Raw genomic sequence first — 17,547 nt, 5'->3', positions numbered from 1 at the left:
TGCCACAGGAGGTGCTACAACAGTTCTACATGGCAGTCATCGCATCAATCCTGTGTTCTTCCATCACGGTTTGGTTTGGGGCCACCACAAAAAAGGACAAAATCCGACTTCAACGGACAGTTAGGACGGCGGAAACAAATCATTGGAACCGCCCTACCCACTCTTGAGGACTTGCACACTGCAAGAATCAAGACTAGGGCACGGAAAATCCTCCTGGATCCCCCGCACCCTGCCCACCACCTTTTCCAGCTACTCCCCTCAGGCAGGCCCTACAGATCCATGCGCACCAAATCCAGTAGACACTTAAACAGCTTCTTTCCTCTTGCCATTAACTCCCTAAACAGTCACTGACATAGTCACTCTTCTTGTACTACAAATACTGCTACTGGTCACTCTAAAATGGTTCAATGATTTTCTGCACAAACTGTACAAACTGCCATTCTACCACTGTTCACGTTTGCTTTGCTTGATACTTTGCACATTGCCTCACAGTTGTCACTGGGTGGCACCACCGCACTATGGTTCACTTACATTACGAAATGTCCTTGCATACCTATTTGTCATGTCCTTGTTTACGATAATACTAATGCAACGTGTTATACCGGAGACAAATTCCTTGTGTGTTCTACATACTTGGCCAATAAAGATGATTCTGATTCTGATGAATGACAAAAAGGAAGCCACGGTGTGAAACACACTGTTCAGGTAAAACAACAAAAAAAAGAATGAACAGAGAGAACTCCAGAAACAAAACATCAGGCAGCAGTGCCACCGTTATTGACCAAAACAACAACAGAGGGCCACTTGTCATATTCGTTTTCATATTTGTTGTACGGAACAAAGCATAATACGGCTGCCTTTCCACTTTCATTTTGAGTGCTTGAGTTGTCAACCGAGCTCGGACGTGATGGTTTCATCAGATCCTTTTTTTAACTCCACTTTCAACCGAAGTAGGCCAACAGACTTGACACTTTGAGTAGAGGAGCCCAGCATCACATAACCGAAATGCAGATGATTGGTAAAATGCTACACAAAAGCAAGTATCATCATTCTGTCACTTCCTTTGGTGTGTAGTAGCACGCCTTGGGCCATGTGGACTCTCCAACGGGGACTGTGGATGATTGAAAGGCACCAGGGCCGGTGACGAAACAGAAATAAAGAGTGAGTACAAGTCAACAGCTTTAGGTTGATGTCTTTAGAACTGAAACTCCCGCCACGAGAGTGACTCCAAAACATTCAAATGATTGAAGGGGGTTTTGGACAGTGAGTTGGAGTTGAGAAAACTACTTTTCACTTGTTTCAGTATTGTGAGGTTGACTTATTTTTCACTGAGGGATACTGTTTTCATTGAGTCACATCATCGCGTAATTGTTCCTTTAGATGTAAATGTAATTTGTACTGTGGCTAGATCTCAAAACAGCTTGCCCCATTTAAATGAATGGAAACAGATACCGTTTTTTGCTTATTATTATTATTATTATTATTATTATTGCTATGCGTCGTTTGAATAGTATGCTTCTCTTATAAGTTAGAATCATAAATATATATCCTCCAAAGTGCTCATTCTTTGTGATTATTTCGCGTGACAAACAAAAGGGGGAGCACTAACAGTAAAGGAGAGCCAGTAGTGTTTCTTCGAAATTAAGCTAATTGGATCATTTGCTGCTTGGATGCAGCAGAATGATGTTCTTCCTCTTCAAATTTACAAGTAAAGCAGCCAGTAATGCCAAGCAATTAGAAAGGCCTGCCACCACACAACAGGGACTGGAGTGATTGCTAATGTGGATTAGGCTGCATTATCCAGCCAGTGGAAGGAGACGGGGCAGCACTGAAACGTGCTGTTATACAAGCGCCAAGGACAATGTCCTAAATGCCACACTTGAGCAGTTATAAGGGATTTGTCTTTGAATAACGTTCGAATATGTCAGTCCTCCATTCTCAGAAGACCCAGCTGATGAAAAGTCAAGGTCAGGAAAGTCAATATCAAGTACATCGTCCTTCTTCTTGTTCTACAGTGGACCCTCAGAACTTTTAATACTTAAACAGAGATCCAGTACCTTGAAGGGGAAAAAACGAAGCCCCTCCTAACCTAGTTTGCTCTCCTTTAAAGTGTGGCTTCTCTTTGAATGTATTATCTTTCATAATACATCAGTGATAATTAGCCCATGAGGAAAATGCTATTTCGTGTATACCTAGCATTTAGTTAAGGTAAAATATTGATTGTGTTGAAGTGATAAATCATGTCTTGAAGCAGTTGAAGCAAAATGCAAGTGTGCTACTTTGATTCAACCAGCAATGCGCCCTTGATTCAGTCTTTATTTATTTGTGGTCTATGGCAGCAGTCCCAAACCACTGGGCCACGGACCCATACGGGCCCATATGCAAAGAGGAACGGAACAAAAGAAGAATTTATTGACCAGGTCAAATGTCTCGGGAATGTGATAGGATTCTTTCGAAAGTAGGAAAAGAGAGAGAGAGAGTGGTAAATTATTATATTGAGATTGACACATTTATTTAAGTTATGCAGCTCGCAGTATATCCCATATTACAGAAAATAGATATATTTTACATCCGTGTAAAACAGTAAAGTTCATGCCTCCATTTCGTGAGTTTGCACGGGTTAAGTTGGGGAAGCTGCGATTGGCTGGCAACCAGTTCAGGGTGTTCCCGCCGACTGCCCGAAGACGGCTGGGATAGGCTCCAGCACCCCCGTGACTCTTGCGAGGATAAGCGGATTAGAAAATGGATGGATAGAAGTTGGCGAAGTTAAGTCTGTGTTGTACCCGTTGTGTACCAAATTAGTATGTTCTACTCAACTCAGTGTCATCATAGCAAGTGCCCTGATTTACAGTTTGTCCTAAAGAGGGTTCATATTGTGTGATTCTGTCCACCTTTAAGTTGTCTTTTACCTAGTGCTGTCTCTATCCTGGTGGTTAACGTGCCCTATGCAGCTGCCGAATGTACCTAATGACGTAACTTCTCATCTGACTTAGTTCAGTATTTTTTTTCAAAAACGTAACAATTAAGTCACTTGAAGAAAATAATCAGTCATCAGATATTTTGTCAAGGTAAGTATGGCAACACTTTTTTTTATTGCTTTACGTGAAACCGAGAGTAGTGAACACTGATGGGGAGATGATCACTCTAATCCTAAAAGTAAAGGAGGACCTTTCTGAAAATCCCAAAATCAATGACGTCTCAATGAGAGTACTACACACGGATGACACCTTAATGTTAATATTTGTGTATTGTGTTTGTGCTATTCAGTGAGTTGCATGTGCATGACGGTGCTGCCGTTTTAATGCAAAGCGGATCTTCTGACAATATTCTATCTATCTATCTATCTATCTATCTATCTATCTATCTATCTATCTATCTATCTATCTATCTATCTATCTATCTATCTATCTATCTATCTATCTATCTATCTATCTATCTATCTATCTATCTATCTATCTATCTATCTATCTATCTATCTATCTATCTATCTATCTATCTATCTATCTATCGGATGTTGAATTATATCCTCACTAGGGCACACGTTTTTCCAAGTATCATGTTTGTGCTCAACACTGGTTCCTAAAATGAGTTCGGTACGGTCACAACCGTCTTTTTACCTTTAAAACAAAATACTGCAACCAAACAATAGTTTGTCACCTCCAGTCACTGTTAGTTGATGCGCTAGATATCCACACTGATTACTTACATACACGATTCTTGGCTGTTCCCCCACCCCCCGCCCAAAAAGAATTGGGTGAAAAGTGCTTTCAGTCTGTTTTCTACTTATATTGTCTGCCACTACTACTTGAGTAATTATGCATCTCATTTTAAAAGACTTTACATTGTGTGTTTGCTTCTCTAACCAAGGCAAGAGGAACTGAAGTTATAGTTCAATGTAAATATCTCAAATGTCTTCACACTTGCTTGAAATGGTAACAAGATTTTATTTTTCTCACTTGATGTGAGTCAAACATTTGACTGCAAATATGGGTTGGCTACACTTCTTGATTTACTTCATGAGAGTTGGCATAAAAGTAAATATGGTGAGCTGCGATACCCTTTGCTTTCAAGTCCTCTGTGCCAGGTTAGGAGAGTGTGATGTTGGGGGCCAACAACAGAGCAGAGCCGATGAATTTCCACACAAAGCACAGAGTGGAGCCTGAAGAGCTACATTCTCATTTTTGTGTAGTCGCAGCCTGCTGGTCCGTAGTTACATAGGCATTTGGGCCACTGGCTGGGAGAAGTGCAGTGTGAATGATAACAGCCAGGACAAATTACATGACGGAAGAGGAGGCCCCTCTCCCCCACTCAGCCATGGTGGCATCACAGGGGTGGAAAATGACAATTCCTTGAAAAGGTCATACATGATGCCTGCTCTGTGATATGAGCTTACAGTCAATCTGACAATCTTAATTCAAATCATGACATTCCGCACCAAAAAGTGGGATGTTTTCATCTCCCCGTGTCGGAACAGAAGTCTGACCTTTTCCGTGTATGAGTTTTAACAAATGCTAATCATCTCTTTATTAATAGGTCTCACAGATCAGACTTCCAGCAATGTGGGCATTTCACACACACTCATCAAGTGTCGCTCATATATATTCCAGTAATATTTCTGATCAATTAGCACATTTTCCATGTATAGTAATCATGCGGTAGCTTACTTGGTCATTGTGTTTTACAGCATATAATCAATTACGTACACAGTTTTTTTTTCTTTTTCTTTTTTCCTCCTTTTTTTGGGTGGGGTGGTGGGGTGTAAGAAACCTTTAAATCAACCTTGAAATCAATTTCATGCTTCAACCAACCACCAACCCATACCTGTCGTCCCACACACAAGATACCACAGGAAATAAAATGTCTTTCAACAACTCTGCAGCAAAATGAATGCCATTTATTTCGATGATTGAGTGATGCTCCTGCATGCTGGTAAAGGCGGCCAAAGGTTGGCCCATGCCGAATGCTGTGATTGTGCAAAAACGGAACTTGTCGATGACACTGATTGATGTGTAGCATTTTGGCATTTTCTTTCTAACACCTACAGTAGAACGCGTGATGAATCGGCGGACAGGATTACACATGGGCAAAAGTAATCAAATAGCTATCCATTACACGAACAGAAAATGAAAATATGGTTGTGCTCCACCCTTTGCATGACTCACCAGTTGTGTTCTAATACATCTCCCAAAACATTTGACAGGGGTGAAAACTGGGTTTACAATTTACATTGAAAAAAACAACCTAAAAAAACATCATCCGACAAAGCCTTTGTGGACCAGAAACAGAAAAGGGTCCTTGCCTAAACAAATCCAACAAAGTTGCGCAAAGTGCAAAAATACAGTATGTAGGCTATTGTGCTTCTGTTTACAATTGATCATTTTATATAATCGCACTCCGCCGTACAATTCCCATTTGATACAGGGCAACTTAAAGTCACTTCAAAATAAAGTGAGAAAAGGTCAGCAGTTTTTCATAGAATAACTGAAAATATATCATTATCATAATGGTGTATATTGATATAGAAATGTTTTTTTTTCCATATTCCCAACATTATTTACAGCCATGGCAGCCATTTTCTAATCTGCTTATCCTGTTCTGGGCCATGGGCAGCAGGGGCCTATCATTGTCATGGCTTTGCTCTGTTTTGTTTTTTGTTTTTTGTTTTGGCACCAGCTGCAATAGAGGGTGTGGCTCTTCAGCATAGCACCTGTGTCTTGTTCCCAATCAGCCTAGTCAAGTATTTAAGGACTGCCAAGACACCCACGTGGCTGTTTCTGCTCAAGTGATATTTTCTAGACCTCTTGTCCATGTTCATAGTTGCTCTTGTTTTGCTTGTATTTTGATTTTCAAGTCATTTTGGATTACTTTGAGGTTCGTCTGTTTGGATTCTTCCCATCTCGTTTTTGAGTAACTTCCATTGTCAAATTTCCTTTGCACTTTGCAAGCGCTCTGTTCATATCTGGTTTTCCTGGCTTGTTGTTGCCCGCGATTTCTGTTGATACTTTGTTGGTACTTCGTTTTTGAAAATAAATATTTTTGTAACGCAGTGAACGGAGTCTGCATTTTTGGGATTCACACTCCACCTGGTTCGTCTTAAACCTTGTCAATCATAGCTGACTTCTGGGGGGGGGGGGAAGTAGACTAAGCGCTGGGGCAGGTTGCCATTCAGTCACAAGGCACTTAAAGAGAGAGATACCATTTCCCTCACACAGTCACTGAATAGGAACCAAACAAAATCACCTGCACCAAAGACAGGAGAATGTCATACTACACCATAAGAGCTATTCTCACAAAGCTACAGAATAAAATTGTCACAGCGATCCTTCCCGTTTTCACTAAGTCCAGGACTTGGGTTTTCATCTTGCTGGAAAATGTAGCCCCTGCAATTCCAGTAAAACAGGACAGGATGGTCTGTTTGCTCCAAAGTCATCAACAACGCAGAATAAAGATGCAATTCCTCAAAGAGAGAGCTGCAATCCTGCATGTGATTTGCTTCGCCCTATGCGAGTTGCTTGGAAGCTATATTTTGGTCCCAAAGTCGAATCGAGCGTCGTTGGCATACAGTTGAAATATTCCATTGCCCTTTCTTGCAAGGTTGATGACAGCAAAATGTGTTTCGTACCTACCTTCTGCAAAAAAAGGGAAAAAGCATATTAACTTCACTTGACTTCCCACTTTCTATTTAATGTGCTTGGTGTCACAGTTTGATAGTAAGCGATCTCATTTCATCATTTCATCTGCGTCTCCGTCTGTCTCTCCATCATCTCTCACGGGCTTAAAGGTTAAGATGCTCATGTATCCAGATCTACAAGGAAAACTGTCAGCTTGAAAATATTCAACAAAACAGCCACATTCATTGGGCTCTGATCTGTGCTTTCTCTGCAAAAACCTTCCCGGGCTCTCGATGAAATCCAAACAGAGGCGGCGACACCGACAGGCCGCTATGTGGACCAGCGCAGATACGGCTGCTAAGCCTTCCTCACAGCTGGCTGCTCATATTAATAGGCAAGATACACATAGCGTATGTGTTTACTCATCACTCTGATTGGACCTGCCTGCCGCAAAGCCTTTATTTGAACTGGTCAAGATTATAGGCGCCTGTATGAGAAGCTTTATGAATTAAGGTAGTGTAGGGCACGTGCTGCCAGCGTAATGATGACATATCTCACATCGACCCAACTTTTCAAAGGCCTACCTTCTCCACTAGATCATACTGGTTTGTTTGTTTTTTTAAAATCCATTACGTATTCTACATTTAATGCACAGTAGTGAATCTGTTGTGAAATGGCCATTTTTACATAAAACTGTATAATAATCACGATACAGCGTGAGATGAATTTCCTGAGTTTGCCTGACTGACTTTTTGTTCCATTAATCTCTTTTGTTCAGCGGAACACAGTACCTTGATTGACAAATACAAACGTGTCATTCGAAACGATTGTGCTCCATAAATTCTGCCCAGGAACAAGTGGCAAGCAAACATGCGATGTCAGCATGAAAAACAAAAAGAAAAAAATCTGATCAATCAGTGCTCAAGTAGTTAGCGCGTCAACCTCACATTGCAGAAGTTGTGGGTTCGATCCATGCTACGGCCTTCCTGTGTGGAGTTTGCATGTTCTCGCCGGCTAAAAAATGTGTTCATTCATATTCTACAAATGCAATATTAATCAGGATACCATGTTTCAACTTGTGATGCTACTTGGATCATATTATTGGGAAGATTTTTTTTTTACCTGAATTCATCTACAACAACATAATGCAGTATCAGCAAGCTAATTACAAATACAACATAAGAAATGCAAATGTCATAGTGCGTTAAGTACGATGATAGTCATACAAGAGAACGTGAATGCAGTAACTTCATCTACCTTTCTATGCATATCTTTTTGTCTCGTCCTTGTTCCTTGTTGAGGCTACTCCTTTGAGAGGACAAAGAAAAAGCAAAACGGCTACAAATGTTTTGAATTAATGCTACAATGTTGGCTGAACAGAGGTTGAAAACACGTGGTTGTGCAATTGGTGTGTGTTCGGGGGGTTGTCCTACTTATTTTATTTCTAAAAATGTTATTCGTTTTGGGGGGTATGAGTTTTGAGCTACCACGGTTTGACATCGCATAGCTGACTTGCAGTAATTGGTTGGTGCCCTGGCATATACATTTTTATTCCATATAAAAAATGCCCCCATCCTCTGAATATATAAATCTATTTACAGCATAATGCACGACTCCCCATTGTCCTGTCATCCCGCCAGCCTCGGACAAAAAGGACTTTAATATAAGAAACGGCAGCGGTGCTGTGTCAGTAGCTGAGAGTTCAGCTTTGACAAGGAGCTGCTCTTCAGGATGTGACCCGATGCCACGCATATCTTCTGGTTCATTGTAGCGTCTCTCTTGCCGAGGTTAATGAGCTTGACTCGGAGTACCTTCGCACGGAGCTACCTTGCACCCTAATTCTCTCTCTGCGCGCAAGCGCTTCTACAGTTGCCATGGCTGAAAACAGACAATTCATTCATTCCATGCAGTCAGGGGAAAGTTATCAAGTAGCAGAGTGGCCAGTGTTCAGCAAAGGTCATAGTCTTGCCAATTAGCTGCGTCCACCAGGTTTGTCAGCATTCAAGGGATTAATTGTCCTCATTTTGCTTCACTCATGGTCTTTGGCAGACTAATCCACGGCCGCTCTCTCCCTCAAAATGGGACCTCGGAGAAACATTTGCAAGACGGCGCTTGCATTTTGTAACAATCCTATTACTTTCATGGTGATTTGAATTTGTGTCTTCATACATTTTTAATTGAACATGGTTGTCACATTAACAGCTGGATATGCAGCCAAACTTTTCTCTCATTCAACTCGGCCTTAAGTAAGAATCTCTTAAATTAAAAGGCCCATAGAAATCAATAAAACAGAGAGCACGTTACCTTCTCCTAATTCATTCTCACGTCATGCGCTGCTCGCTCTTGTGTCTAAAAGCACTTAATGTGCAATCAGGATCAGCCCACCTCAGATGTTGCCAAACATTAGAGAGAGCTTGCCTGAAGAAGCTTGAAAGATTGCTCTTAATGAGACTTTGACGATTTACGGAGCTCGGCCTCAAAGAGAGAGACCCATCATGCACATCAGCGGAATATATCAACACCGTGTTTTATGATTCTGTAAAAGCATTTCACGTCACCGTAGCATTAGGCAAGACGAAAGCGCTTTATTCAGTTGTTTGTTCAATGCCGTTATTTTCTATCAAGCGCATTCCATTTTCTTTCCAGTTAATCGCTGGTCACTGAAGAGCCACAAATACTGCATATGTTAAATTGTGCTTACAGTTTACAAAAACAAACAAACAAATAACAAAAATGAAGCCAAGCAGAGAGTTTAGAGATAGAAGGCATGATCGATAAGCAGTTGATCAACACTCTGATGTTTTAATTTATTGTACGTTCCCAAAAATACAACATTAGATAACATTTCATTTTTGGTCATACTCCATCATGAATAGGTCACGTTGACAATTCTGTTACCTTGGCATGCCACAGTGACATCAACCCAATTGTATGTTAATTTGAAAGAATTGAATGTTGGTACTAAATCAGCACACTGTGGTACATGAGGGTTCCTACTACGATCCGTGACTTGCTCAATTTTACGCTTTGTGTTAAGAAAATGAAAGTAGAGGCATTGTTTACGCAAATTTTCAGTCATTTATTGAGTGAGACATTCAAGCACACAGACACAAAATGATAAACTTTGAAACTTAGCTTGCAGCCGACGTGTGCACATTTTGAGCATGACGTCTCTGATCCACTGGTTAAAGGACACTTTGATTCTCTCATCTTTCATCTCAAACTGCGTCAAACAACAAAGCGGGTGACGGAATACTGGTTAGGACTGCACGACTTTCCGTGTTTTATGTTATGTGTTGTGTTTATTATTTTACTTTATGTTAACTGTTTTGTTAAGCGCTTTGTTACAGCTGCCGCTGTTGTGAAAGTGCTATATAAATCAGCATGTATTGTATTGTATTGTATGTAACACTTGCAAGAACCTGCATTAACTCCCAACTGCTCACACACCGGCCCAGTTGCGGCAACACGATTTCACCTCCCGGCAGGCATCGTTCGCCAGACACATCAATTATTGTTGTGACTTTCAGATTGTTGCAACACAGTAATTACACGTCATTAGCTCTTTACATTACATTTTCTTTAATTACGTCTCATTATGTGTTCACCAATTCTTGTGTTTTTACCTTGATAAAAACCATAATATCGCAGGTTGTAATGGAATTCAATATCAGTCAAGGTACCACGATGAATCCATCCGTGATTTCCCTTAGGTGCCATGAAATATTTCAAGCTTCGACATTTGCAAACCTCCCCCCCCCCCAAAAAAAATAAATTCTACGTTGTGCATCAATGCAAATTTTCACATGCGGAAAATCGTTCTCAAAATCTACGGGAGCAGAAGAGTGGCCCATCCAATGACATTTTAACCATATCAAAAACACATCTTAGCAAAAAAACAGAAGGGGTCATTTGGGAGACTCAGAAGTTAAGCTGTCTGACATGGACAGAAATGAACATTTGAGCCGTGCTCTCTTTGTGGTTCGTTCCCCCCAAAACAATTTTCGACCCTATTTTGTCCTGCTCGGAGATTGTTTTCTTCCTCTTGAAAGTGTTGTTGCTGTGTGAGTATGCATCCCTCCTCGCTGCATTTGGGCATTTGATCCTATGTGTGAATGTACGAGCCGCGCGGTGTATCTGCAGCGCCAACGAGCGAGCCTTTGGAGGACTGCATGAAAAGAACTCGTTAAAAGTAAGGCTCATACACGGAAGCGCTCAGCGTGCGTCTGGCCGAGATCATTTGTGAGTGGGCCCACAACATGCTTCTAATTGCCCCCGCATACGCTCGCGTGCAGACACCTGTCCGCAAACACAGAGGCACATACCGTTTCCCCCGTCAGACAGTGAGCGTCAAAACTGAAAAATGGATGAGATCTTTGTTCCTCAAATGGCTGTAGGTTTCTTAAGTGCTGTCAGAGTAGAGAAGGGGCCATCATGCATTATGGAAGACGGTGTCTTGGCATGGCTCCCTGCCTGCTCCGTAATACAAAAAAAAAAAAAAAAAAAATCTAATGGAGTTGATGTGTGTGTGTGTGTGGTCACTTTCGTGGCAAACTCATATTCTGGAATAATATCTCAAGTTGGAAGCTAATTAATCTCGGAGGTATGCTGCAAGTTTACAGCCTCGAAGTTCTGTCTCGGGGAGCTAATTCCTTCCATCTTGGGTGTTCAGGAGCATTAATGGGAGTTTACCAGCTTAGCGCTCAACATAGGATCTTAAAAGGGAGCTGTTTGTTCTCCACAGATTGGAGCGCTGTCCTCCTTGCAAAGCACTGGGAGAGATGGGCGAACAAGCCCTAATTGTACGCTTATGTGACTGCAGCACTAAAAATGGAACCCGCTGCACAATAGAAAGTCTTCTTTCTTAATGATATGTAAAGCAGGATGTGTGCTATCCACTTAAATCCACATTGGTTGCAGGCCTTTCCAATTACTCTTCTGCTAAACGTGCTTCCAGAATGTACTTGCTTCAGCGGCGGATATTCATCTGCGTAGCACATGCGTTCTGAGAAGACGCTTATCTTCAAAAGTATAGTGGCAACTGATTAGATGGCAAAGAGCTCTGACATCTCATTATCGATATCATACCGAAGGGGCTTATGTGGCCAAAATTGGGCCTTGGTGACAAATGAGCATTGTTATTTGTCGGCTTGCAACAATTGAAAGGAATAATAAAGTGATGTCATGCCGCTTTGGCTGAAACCTGTCATGATAAGACCAAGGTTAAGAGTGTCTGCATAAGAAATGAATGTTCCCTGTAGACTCAGCACAATGGGTTAATAGTCACTGCCCTGGGTTTTAAATTCTGAGAACTGGAAGGCAGATTTATTTATTTATTTATTTTTGTTCAAAGAGAGATTTAACATCGGAATGAAAGGAATTTGTTCGTGTGGCACATCTGTCCCTTTTCCCCTAATCAGTTTCAACTGAAGGTTTCACTCCTTATTCCCCACGCAGAAATTCAAATGAGTCAGCGGTGTGGACTGGATCCAGAGTTGACTACGTTAGTTAAGTGAATTTCTCCAAGTGCCATTTTGGGTGGGATGCGAGAAGCCAACTCCCCCGCGGTTTTTGTCAGTCACGCAGGGTCTGCAAGTGACAAATTATTAAGGTGGATTTGACATGAAATGTTGGACGTAGTCACCCTCTACCTTTTCTCCAGCCATTAGTCGTACAAGCGCGGTACTTGACAGGGTGCGCCATCAGCGAGCATCAGCTCAGGCAGTGCAGCTCTCCTTCCTCTCCTCCCTCATCCCGCGCAGATTCACCTTGGGCCCACAGCGGTCTTTTTCTCTTCTTTGTTCCGCGCATCTGCTCAGCGTCAAATGACAGCACTGATTAGCCTCACTCGGGCCCTTAATAAGACAACAGGAAAGGAGGACAGACAAACACAACGGATCAGTCGCGTGTAATCGGTTCATACATATACCCGATGCTGCCTTGACCGGAACAGTACTTGTCCAAATTGTGAGTTAAGGATATTGTCATTAGACCTAATGAGGTCTAGAACATCTTCCTTCGTGTTGAAGAGGAAAACCAGATCCTGTCGCCTGTGTCTTTGCCTCAGGTCCATTATGTATCAACCAAGAGTGATAATCCAACGTTTCTTCAATGACAAGTGAGCGAATACAACATGGAAAGTAACGTAGGACACGAGCATACTGTCGTACTCAGCACGGACTGAAACAATCTTCAACATGTCCGTCTGACTTGTTTTCTATATAAATCATGACCTTGAAGGCCATATACTCTTCCACCCCAGTGCGAAAGGTGGAGCGACATCTGATGGATCTGCCCCACTTATGGCCCCAATTTGAGTGGACTGGAATGACAAACAGGAATTAAAATTGTCACTCACTGTTCACTTTTTGTGGTCTCATTGCGGCGCTGATCATAGATACTTGGATTGCATTATTATTATTATTATTTTAATGACAGGTTATTCACACTTTGTTGGGATTTTGCTGTTATTATTTTTCCATGATCTGTGACTGCAGCGTAACAAGCATGTGCCAGGAGAAATAAAAGAAAATAATGTACAATGTGGCGATTGAAAAGTACAACTGTCTTCATGGGGGACTAAACCTTGCATTTTCTTTGCTGGCACGATACAAAACTTAGGCTAGTTTACACAGACCGGCATGAGAAAGTAAAAGAGGTGTGTGTCCGAATCTCGGGTGACTGTAGCATATTATTTTAATCATTTAATTCAATAAATATTGATTATGATTTGTCCTATTGCAGGGTAGATTTTTTTTTTTACTTGTTTGGAGGTGATGTATTGGAAGATAAAGGTAACTGTTAATCTCTTTCGTAAATCCTGGTAAATATCCTGAAATAGATGGAAAAAACCCTCTGTCTTTTCTGTCATTCGTGCATAGTTGTACAGGTATAGCTTTTTTTTCTCGTATATCATTTTGCGATGTGATTAGGAGTGTCCGAAACTCACTCCTTGCCACTGACGGGAACCTGAATCCAAAATACACTGGAGAACTCATAGAACACCGAGCTGTTAAGTAAATTGGACATTTTGGGGATTTTATTGAAGCTAGCTCGCCTACTGCATGCTACTGTAGAACGCTAGAAATGTGCCAAGTTTGGTACATTTTCAGCAATAATCTTCAAACATGAATCATGTATTTTGAAAAAAAAATCTGTGAAATTACAGGGACTTCAAGGGTACGTAGTGAACAGCCATTGTACCGCTAAGCCTCCAATTATGTACTTGTTTTCGTAGAATATATACAACTAAGTTTTAACCTGAAATACTCGTGACTTGTAGGTAGTTTTAGTTTATCAGTCCTGTAAGAACCAAGATATGTTTTTTTATTTGTTTGTTTGTTTGTTTTTCTCGTAAATAAGAGCACAATTGTGTTTCGCTGTCAAATTCAGGGCAAAGTCTGTACAATGCCACTACAGCTATTCAGAGGTGGATTCCTAACAGGCTTGCAAATCGTGTCTCTCTCACTCTCGTATTCTGTTCATTTCTGAAAGTTTGTTGACAAGCATTTTAATCCGTCACAAAAAAATCGAACAGAAGTTCCACAAAAAGAAGCAATTTCGAGTTTCCTTGAATGATTGCAACCTGGCTAATTGTTTGACACATTTCCCACAAATGAAACGACTACCTCATTTCATTTCAAATGAAACACTGTTTTCCAAACATAGAGCACAGTGCAGGAGAAATAAACATGGATGTGGTTGTTCTTGGTGCTTGGGTTAAGACACGCCTGAGTGCGAGTGGGTGGGCAGCCGCCGCTCTCTCAGGGCCGTGTTCCTGCCGGGTGAACTTCACCGTCTCTTCCCCCTCTGCATCCTGGCGGATGCTCCTCACTCTGATGTGCGCGTGTCCCGGCCCACCTGTTCGGGCCTCATTACTGTCAAGTTTGTGTTAATAAATATCCAGGTGCAGGTCGCTCCTCTGTGCCTATACTTCATCACCAAGGAGCACGAGTCTACAAGGCACCCCCTCCTCTCTCGCAGCAATGCTGACAGGAACCATGATTACACTGTAAGTACTGTAGTTATTCACCTTCTGCCCAAACTGCGGCACCGTACTCCATCTTACATCCCACCGTGCGGACGCGCACACATAGAGTGTGTGTACCTCCATGCGGTGACGCGCACTGACAAACAAACTGATATTTGTGCTTTCTTCCCCATTATTTTTACCTTCGGTTCATTCCCAGGCAACACGAGCGCATCCTTTTAATTTGCGCTGTAAGAAATATCCTGACAGCAATGTGGACAATTCATGTCATCTGGGGAAACTTGCAGAAATCAACAGCAAAAAGCTCAAAATGCTGCCAAGTTCTTCTTTTTGTCCTGCACATCTTTCATTTGGTGGTTCGGGTTGGATGGATAGTTTAATCAATGTAAAAAAAAAGAAATCCGCTGAGCAATGTTATTTGGACAGTGGTCTCTGAAGAGAGAAAACAGAAAAGTCACAAAAAGTTGAAGAGAAAAGAGAAATTGATTTGACTTTCGATGCTATCAAAGTATATTCAAGTCAAGTCAAGTCAACAGTATTTATAGAGCACTTTCAAACAGCCATCGCTGCATACAAAGTGCTGTACATGGAGCGATTTAACATATACAATAAACAGTAAGACGAATCAGTAATAAGTAATAAGTAATAAGGCGGTAGAAAGCACCAAGCAGTAAAACCAATAGCAAATCTAAGTCATGCTGAGTCAAACGCCAAAGAATACAAGTGAGTTTTGAGGAGGGCTTTAAAGATGGGCAGCGAGGAGGCTTGCCGAATGTTCAGTGGGAGGTCATTCCAGAGAGATGGACCAGCAACAGAAAAGGCTCGATCCCCTCTGAGCCTCAGTTTAGTTCTTGGTACGTCTAGCAAAGACTGGTCCACAGACCTGAGGCGCCGGGCAGGGGTGTAGGGGCGTATGAGCTCAGAGAGGTAAGGTGGCGCGAGATTATTCAGAGATTTGAAAACCAAGAGGAGGATCTTAAAAATAATTCTAAAATGAATGGGGAGCCAGTGAAGGGATGCCAAAGTAGGAGTTATATGCTCCCTCTTACGAGTACCAGTCAAGAGGCGAGCAGCGGCATTCTGTACCAGCTGAAGGCGCTTGATGGAGGACTGGCTGACTCCAAAGTACAGGGCGTTGCAGTAATCGAGCCGGGATGTGACAAAGGCATGAATTACTGTCTCAAAGTGTTCATGTGAGAGGAAAGGTTTTATTTTGGCCAGCTGTCTAAGGTGAAAGAAGCTGGATTTAACAACGGCACCAATTTGCCGATCGAGTTTGAAATCACTGTCCAGTTTAAGTCCCAAGTTTGAGACCGTTGATTTCAGATAAGGAGATAGGGGGCCCAAGTCTACAGGATGGAATGTACAAGGTCCACTGGGGCCAAACAATATCACCTCTGTCTTCTTTTCGTTGAACTTCAAGAAATTTTGTGCCATCCAGGTTTTGATTTCTTCCAGACAGGATAGGAGTGGCCTTAATGAGAAGGTGTCTTTCTTGCTCAGTGGGACATAGATCTGGCAGTCATCTGCATAGCAGTGGAAAGGAATACCATGTTTCCTTAAGATGGAACCCAATGGGAGCAGATACAGCGAGAACAGCAGAGGCCCCAGAATTGAGCCCTGTGGAACACCACATGACAGGGGAGCAGTGCGTGATTCAGAGCAGCCAAGGCTGACACAAAAGGTCCTGTCAGCTAGATAGGACCTAAACCAATCAAGAGCACTCCCGCCAATGCCCACCAAGTGCTGCAAACGAGTCAGCAGAATACTGTGATCCACTGTATCAAATATTCTTATTTATACGTATTCTTAGCAGACAACAGGCATCATGATAATATGACAACATTGCACTGGAACCTCCCAAAAGAAAATATTTGGAATGCATTCTCATTTAACACGATGATGATTGTTTCATTTGAAAAGTAATTTGATTGCTGATGCTATCCTTGATATTTGTGATTCCACTAGAGTAATGTCCACGAGGTGCCCCAAAAAAACAAACCCACGAAACAACACTATAAATCCCTGGAAACTGTAAGGCCGGTGAAACACATCTTGATTGTGACTAATTATTGTTTTGGCTACTGTCTAATCTCACCAGAAAATCAAAAATAGTTTCCTATTATTGGCAAAAAAGTTCCAGGGCTGGTGCCAAAAAGCATATTTCAATTCTAAATGACAAACCGTAAATTTCCCCCTTGGAAGTAATCATACTGGAGCCGACCGCACATTTCCAGCGTTCTGTGCCACGCACCCCTGGAAGTTTTCTTCTGACGTACTACAAAGCTCTATCGTCACTGCCATCTTGACGCCGTCCAAGATTTAAAAACAAGGCGATCCTCTTGAGCTTGTCCAAGAGGCAAAGTCCGAGTGTTGTCAAGTGAGTAGGGAAGTTGCTCCGACGCAGCGATATTCATCTCGGCCCGGAATTGACAGATGCTCAAGGAGTGGAGAACAACCAGGAGTTGTCCTGCCACAACTCTTGCCTCCTCCCTCTTTGTAGTTCATCATCTGAATCTGACCTTTGGGTTTGAATTTGGTCTTTGGAACTGTTCTGACGCACCTCGCCTGACAATGAATGATTGCTAAAAGTGAACCTGATATGACATGTTCTTAACACAAGCAGAGACAAACAAAAATGTCCAGTGGATTTGTTTAAATGCAGTTATGTTTTGTTTTTTTTGGAATCCATGCGCCTATGTGTATCTGCATTACGGATCAACGCGAATGAGTCAGAAGGGCCGGTGTGAGGGTCCTCATCTCAACAAGGATGGTGGCGCAGGGATGACGGGGAGGACACACGCGCTTGACTGCGAAGAAGCAATCAGGCGCTAAGGGCTTTAATGCACCGCCTTGGGTCTGAGCCACAGCTATTGGGCTCGAATAGCCATGTCATTATGAGAGGAGGGCGTCTGGAGGTCTTCAGTGGCCAGGGATTAGTGGAGA

This window comes from Hippocampus zosterae, chromosome 4 (assembly GCF_025434085.1).
Source record: "Hippocampus zosterae strain Florida chromosome 4, ASM2543408v3, whole genome shotgun sequence".
Classification (NCBI taxonomy): domain Eukaryota; kingdom Metazoa; phylum Chordata; class Actinopteri; order Syngnathiformes; family Syngnathidae; genus Hippocampus; species Hippocampus zosterae.
Note: the sequence above shows the minus strand (reverse complement) of the source record.